This window comes from Bemisia tabaci, chromosome 6 (assembly GCF_918797505.1).
Source record: "Bemisia tabaci chromosome 6, PGI_BMITA_v3".
NCBI classification, from domain to species: Eukaryota; Metazoa; Arthropoda; class Insecta; order Hemiptera; family Aleyrodidae; genus Bemisia; species Bemisia tabaci.
In genome coordinates this window covers 17445975-17453046 of record NC_092798.1, presented here as the reverse complement: position 1 = coordinate 17453046, position 7072 = coordinate 17445975, and positions in this window count along the sequence as shown.

The following is a 7072-nucleotide window of genomic DNA, read 5'->3' as shown; positions in this document are numbered from 1 at the left end:
TATAGAAACGCTTAACAGTGCTAGTCAGATTGTGTAATAACTCATAAAACGAGTGACACGTTGATGAAATAACACGCTTACCCTTTTCTACGTGTATAAATAGGTGAAACTACAAAAAGAAACACGGATCCCTGGTAAAAATTGGCCATAGGACCTGCGTTTCAAAATACCATAGGAGTTCTTATAGCCGGCTGAAGAAGGCGATAGAAAATCATATAGCTGGCTGTAGAAAGTGGAAAAAAATTATACAGCCGGGCAACATACTGTTCCTATCGTCGGGCTTTACACTTTATCGCCTGGCTGTTGCTTTTTCGCCATCAGCTATAAAGGGCTATAAGAAATGGTGTAGAAATTCTAGTGCTTTGTAAATCCTTAAGTTTGTACGGAATCACCTTAATATTTACAAAACGCACTTTTACATGTTTTTTTTTTCATTAATTAAAATGAGAATAATCCATACAGAGTGTGCAAACATTTCAAAGTCATGAGTTGAAAATCGCTGACTCTACGAGATTGAATATTAGAGCCTAACACAAAGCGGAGTGGCGGCGCACTGGCGCCTACAAACCTAACAGGGATACTTCACGCATTGCGCAATGCTTGAAGTATCCCTGTTAGGTTTGTAGGCGCTGATGCGCTTTTCGCGCTGACTACCCGCCCGCCGCGCCGCAGCGTGCCACGGCGCTTGAAGCAACTATTTCACACCAGAGGTATTGCACAGTATCATACGAAATTAAAGGCGCTCCAACATATTAGGAATGCCGGGCATCCTTCAGAAGTACGCAGCTTTCCGCGCAAAATATATCAAAATACTACGGCCCAAAAATAGAGCGGTAGTCCAAAATCTCAATAAGTCCTAGCATCCGTTATTAGTAACGTTTAACATACACTATTTCGCCAGGCCGTTGCTTAATCGTCATCTGCTATAAAAGGCAATAAGAAATTGTGTTGCCGGCTATAACAGCTATTGGAAATCTTATAGCCGGCTGTAGGTCTGTGGTATTTCGGAACACAGATTCTACTGCCAATTTTTTACCAGGGATAGTGAGTTTCAATAGAGCTGCCAAATTTTTGGCTGAAAAATAAAGGCGTATTAAGTTTCTTAGTTCGGAAAGCACCACATCAGTCCATTCCCACTTTGCTTCTGTAAAGAACAGCACAACTGAACCGCGATTATTTTCGAAATCACGTAATCGCCAATCCCTATTTTGGTGGCAGAGGGATTGTTTTTCTTTGTTTTCTGTGATCTAATCAATCGTGTCTGATTTCAAAATAGCCTTTTAGAATAACATACATTTCGTGGTATTCGAAGATTGTCAAAAAAGCGAATAAAACGGTTGTTCTTGTTTTTCTCGTATTCGCAATTTTGGCGCTTACGTGATTTGGAAAATAATCAGTTCCATTCAGGAGCTTATTGTTAGATGACAAGGCGTATACGTGCAGTTTTTTCTATTTCAAGAACTAAGTGTTTAAAGTTTCAAAATTACACGGAGCCTTCAGACAGAAAGGAGTTCAAACTCACTTCTCGATACTTTTAAGTTGGATTTTAGTCGTGAATTTTCCTAAGAATTTACTTTTAAACTAATTTTAGTTAAGTTCATGAATGTCTCAATTTTTTCAAGAATTTCACCTATACGCCTTGTCACCCAAGCCCCTCAATCGAGTTTCTCCCGCTCTAACCCCTTCAATTGTGAGAATATTTCAACGCTTAGGAGCTGTTTTTGCATAATCCATCAAATGAAGGCGGATAAAATGCGGATAAAAAAGAATTTAATGGAAACTTTTGTTCCTTTCCTTTTAAAACATTAATTATGAGCGGCTGCTAAAGGCGTTTCGATCTAAGATACGCATTTTCGACTTCGGCCATCTATCTGAATTTTTTGGGGGACCTTCAGGTGCAAACAGGCGCCACCAAAGTCTTCAGAAAAGACCGATGAACCATTCAATTCTGATACTTAGGTGTTTATTTTCTCACTTGCGTACAAAAACCGCCTGACTGTGATTGAGTACACGACTCGACAACAGTTGTAACTGAACTACTATCTCTCAGATTTAACAGGTGTTGAAAATAAATAAATAAATAAATAAATAAAATGAAAGAGAGATGCTTAAATATTTGAAGAGTGATATCATTGATAGACGGAGGCCCCCTGACGCCTTCGTTAGGAAATTTTTAGCATTCAGTTAAATGCTAGAAAAGATTTAACATATTAGATTTTGCAATACCTACCTACTAAAAATGCATACAATTTTTCCCATAAGATAATAAGTAAATATGGAGAAACAGAAGAAGAAAGAAAAACACGCTTTCAAAGTCAAAGAGCACGCATTTATTTTTTGATATGTGCGCAGTATTCGATGGTTTTGACGTTAAGGCAAAACTCCAATCCTCAAAGAGGTGAACGCTTTAACCGACCGGGAACGCTGAGTTAGAGTGGAAACAAATTTTGGTAAGTTCAACTTCCATTATATCTATTAATTTTCGAAATATAAGTGCTACCAATTCAAAATATAATATTTCCCTTTCCCTTTTAAAAAACGTAACTACATCGCAATGATGCGAAATTTCCCCTCGTGATTTGCATTTTTATCAGGAGAATCTTAGACATTTCCATCAAAAAATTTCCCTGGTTATCCCTCAGATCTCACGTAGGTAAATATCCAAAAAATTGCACAGGCACATATTGTGAAAAATAATGGTTTTAGGTAATGCATTTTGCAACTTTCGAATGGAGTTTCGTTTTATACGAAAAAGACGAAATGTGTCACACATTTCAAGAAATAAAATGCAAGATCCATCGTACCTAACGGTACAGTGAAAGCTCGCTAAGTCGAATTGTGTAGGGACCGACAAAAAATTCGACTTAAGCGGAAATTCATCTTAACCGGTTTTCCATTTCATTTATGAACGTGTCCAGGGACCGAAAAAAAATTCGACTTAATCGACATTTCGTCTTAACCGTAGTTCGACTTAGCGAGCTTTTACTGTATTACCGGGATGAATGAAGGTAATGCTAAAGCCTCTCATGAAAAAGCTCATTTTTCGACTGCAGTTATGACTATGCCGCAGTGTCTAAAATTGGTACTACCTTCGCTTTAGGTGAGGACGAATATAAAACGTTTTCGATGACGCATAATAAGTTCCAAAAACAACACGATCACGATGACGATTGGTTCGGCCCCCCGCGTCTATGGAATTCGTGGGCGTGTAATAGAGGGCACACACATGCCACGGTCATCTACGAAACTAGTAATTATGTGGTCTCCGTTTTTGTGAGGAAAAAAATTGAAAACAAATCGTGAGGCTGGGAAGAAACTTTTATCGCATTCCACGTCGAAAACTTCCTGCCTGATTTCATTAAAAGCTTGAGAATTTATACCATGTTTAATTCTTAGGATCTTGCATGTTTTTACCTCAAGGCGGATCTTCTACATCGCACTGAAAAAAAATCTCGGTGTATTTACTAAGAAAAGGGTAAAATTACCAAGAATTCAGGGTTCTATTTGATCCCAGTTTTTTCTTACCATTTATGGAATTGGAAATTCTACCGAGAAATCTCGGTAAAACTATTGAGCTTTCTCGGTAATTTTACTGGACCTTGGTAAAAACGCCATAATATTTTTCATCGACTGTGGTAGAATTACCGAGATAAAATGGCAAAGTTACCGGGAATTAATTACCAATAAAAGTGGTATTCTTACCTGGAAAAAACAGTAAAAATACCGGTTTTTAGGTAAGCTTACTAGTCCGTCTTGGTAAAATTACCAATAATTGGTAAAAAAAGTGAGATGGTAAAGGTACCAACGGACCTTGGTAAAAACGCCGAGAATTATTTTTCAGTGCGGAAGGAAACGAACATAGCATAGCATGGTATTGCTGAAATACTGGTTTCGCTTTAAGTTATTGACAAAACATGGATCCATTACCCCGACAGCTGTACCTTCCCGAAAAATGTATTTTGTAAATTCTAACGCATGTAAAGAAAGTATCCAAAAGCGAAATATTGTTTTTCGATAGTTAAATGAAGCGGATCATTTTCGTGTTCGGCTAATTTCAGCTGCACACATAAATTATTTAGGTTCTACAAAAGGGACTTTTTGGGAATAAACCGCAGTAATGTGCTACCATAGGCGTAACGAATCTGTTTTTCTCCCCAACATTTTCTATGAAACAGATATTTCAACACATGCCAAAAAATTGCCGTTTTTTTTGGCTATGACAACACACTATTTTTATATCATTTGGACTACATTGCGCATGAAGGAACTAGGTACCAATCCTGGCTTATTTTGTGAGCAGAATTGCCATCAGTTGCACAATGCAGAAGGGTTTTTTATGGATGAACCGGAAATAGTCGTTCTATATCGCAAAATGTGGTCCATTTGGTCAATAAATGCCAATTTTGGACGATCAATAAAATGTGTTCCATGTATGTGGCTGATTTTCAATACGAGGAGCCCCTTCAATTAGTGAGTAGGCAATATACACAGCACTCCGATACCGAAGCAATAACATACTTTTTAGGTACGATGTGATCGCAATTAATTGCAACCTGCGCTATTTGGGATGTTGATTGTAGAGTTACGGGACATGGATCGATCCAAAATTCATTCATTCATTCAAAGTTTCTGGAAGACGCGACATCGAGCAGGATAATCTCTCATTTTCCAAATATGCAGTCAAATTCATGAAGAGGGAAGATCAATACGTAAAACTAGTTTTTGAGTTGTTTGAGGAGTAGGATTGTTGTCAGGAATGGATAGAAACGAGGGGAAGAGGATTTCAAAAATTTACATCAACGCAGTGAAGGGGGGGGGGGGGATAATATGTAAGATGTTCAAAGTGAAGCTGAATCTATATTATACTGCATGGTGCAGAAATTACCATTCATTTACTCACTTCATGGAGCGGAAACGTTTCGGTTGATTCAATTTTTTCAAATACTATGCGAAAAATGTGAAATTGTTATTTTACGTTTTTAAGTCGTAGTCTAAGGGCTCGGAATTTTCCACCCCTTTTCTTTAACTCAATGCTGCGAAAGTTTCATATTTGTTCATACTTTTTTCACAATTTCTACTTGAGTTATACAGGGTTATTCAAAAGTTACGCACCACTGGCCATAACTTTAGTTCTAATTATGATATCGATTTGCGGTTTGTGGCGTCCTTCCTCATATCGAGGGGGAAACTTTTTGAGGTAATTTTCAGTTCTTCACCCCCCCAGGGGGAGGGGGGGCGGGGGGCAACTCAAAAATTTCAAATGGCAACCCCCATCATGTGATACATCGTTAGAAAGAGCATGAAAAAAGAAAATTTTTGGCGCAAACCGGAAGTCGATCTGACCCCCCTGTCAAAAGTTAGGGGGGTCCAAAGGTTATTTAGGGGGTCCGTACCTTCATTTTTTAGAGTAGCTTCGGCGGCTCTTGGACATACCGTTTCTCTTTTCAAAGAGTCCTCGAATACTCCAAGTCTGATACCGAAGTCTTCATATTGCCCCCGGGCCACCAAAGCCCCTCCGTAGGGGGGGATAGGCCTGTTACAATGAAACATTGCATTAAAATGCGAAAAGTCACAGAAGAGCTTCAAACTTAGCATCAAATCCGAGTGGAACTTCTTGCCGATGTTAACGCAAACGCAGCCTGCGACTTTAAAGTGAGTTTTCAAAACTCTTAGCCCCCTGCCCCCCCTCATTTTTGGTTGCAGAGCGGGTAAAAACCGGGAAATTCACTACAAATAATGCCCGAAACTAATGTCCAACTTGAGGAGGACCCTTGAAACGTTGCGATCAGTCGGAGCATTGGAATACAAGGACTGCCACCCCCTTAAAGTACGGAAACATCCAAAACACCCCCGCTGCCCCCCTCATTTTTCGTTGCGGAGCGGGTAAAAACCGGGAAAATCGCCAGAAATGATGCCCGAAACCACTGTAGAACTTGACGAGAACCCTTGAAACGTTGCGCTCAGTCGGAGAACTGCAACACAGGAACTGCCGCCCACTTTAAGGACGGAAACATCCATAAAACCCCCGCTGCCCCCCTCTTTTTTCGTTGCAGAGCTGGTATGAACCGGTCCATCATTTCTGGCAATTTTCCCGGTTTTTACCCGCTCTGCAACGAAAAATGAGGGGGGCAGCGGGGGTGTTTTGGATGTTTCCGCACTTCAAGGGGGTGGCAGTCCTTGTATTTCAATGCTCCGACTGATCGCAACGTTTCAAGGGTCCTCCTCAAGTTGGACATTAGTTTTGGGCATTATTTGTAGTGAATTTCCCGGTTTTTACCCGCTCTGCAACCAAAAATGAGGGGGGGGGGCAGGGGGCTAAGAGTTTTGAGAACTCACTTTAAAGTCGCAGGCTGCGTTTGCGTTAACATCGGCAAGAAGTTCCACTCGGATTTGATGCTAAGTTTGAAGCTCTTCTGTGACTTTTCGCATTTTAATGCAATGTTTCATTGTAACAGGCCCATCCCCCCCTACGGAGGGGCTTTGGTGGCCCGGGGGCAATATGAAGACTTTGGTATCAGACTTGCAGTATTCGAGGACTCTTTGAAAAGAGAAACGGTATGTCCAAGAGCCGCCGAAGCTACTCTAAAAAATGAAGGTACGGACCCCCTAAATAACCTTTGGACCCCCCTAACTTTTGACAGGGGGGTCAGATCGACTTCCGGTTTGCGCCAAAAATTTTCTTTTTTCATGCTCTTTCTAACGATGTATCACATGATGGGGGTTGCCATTTGAAATTTTTGAGTTGCCCCCCGCCCCCCTCCCCCTGGGGGGGTGAAGAACTGAAAAGTACCTCAAAAAGTTTCCCCCTCGATATGAGGAAGGACGCCACAAACCGCAAATCGATATCATAATTAGAACTAAAGTTATGGCCAGAGGTGCGTAACTTTTGAATAACCCTGTATATTTCCCAGGCAGTTTAAAAAAATTGATGAAACTAAAAATTCGGGAAGTAGAAGAAGATGAGGCTCGACCGCTCGGGGAAGTATACGTATGAAGGGATGGGGAGGGGTGAGTGGAGGAGGCGTCGCTGTTTGTTTACGTCTGTGACGTCATTCTTAAAACTAACCTAACC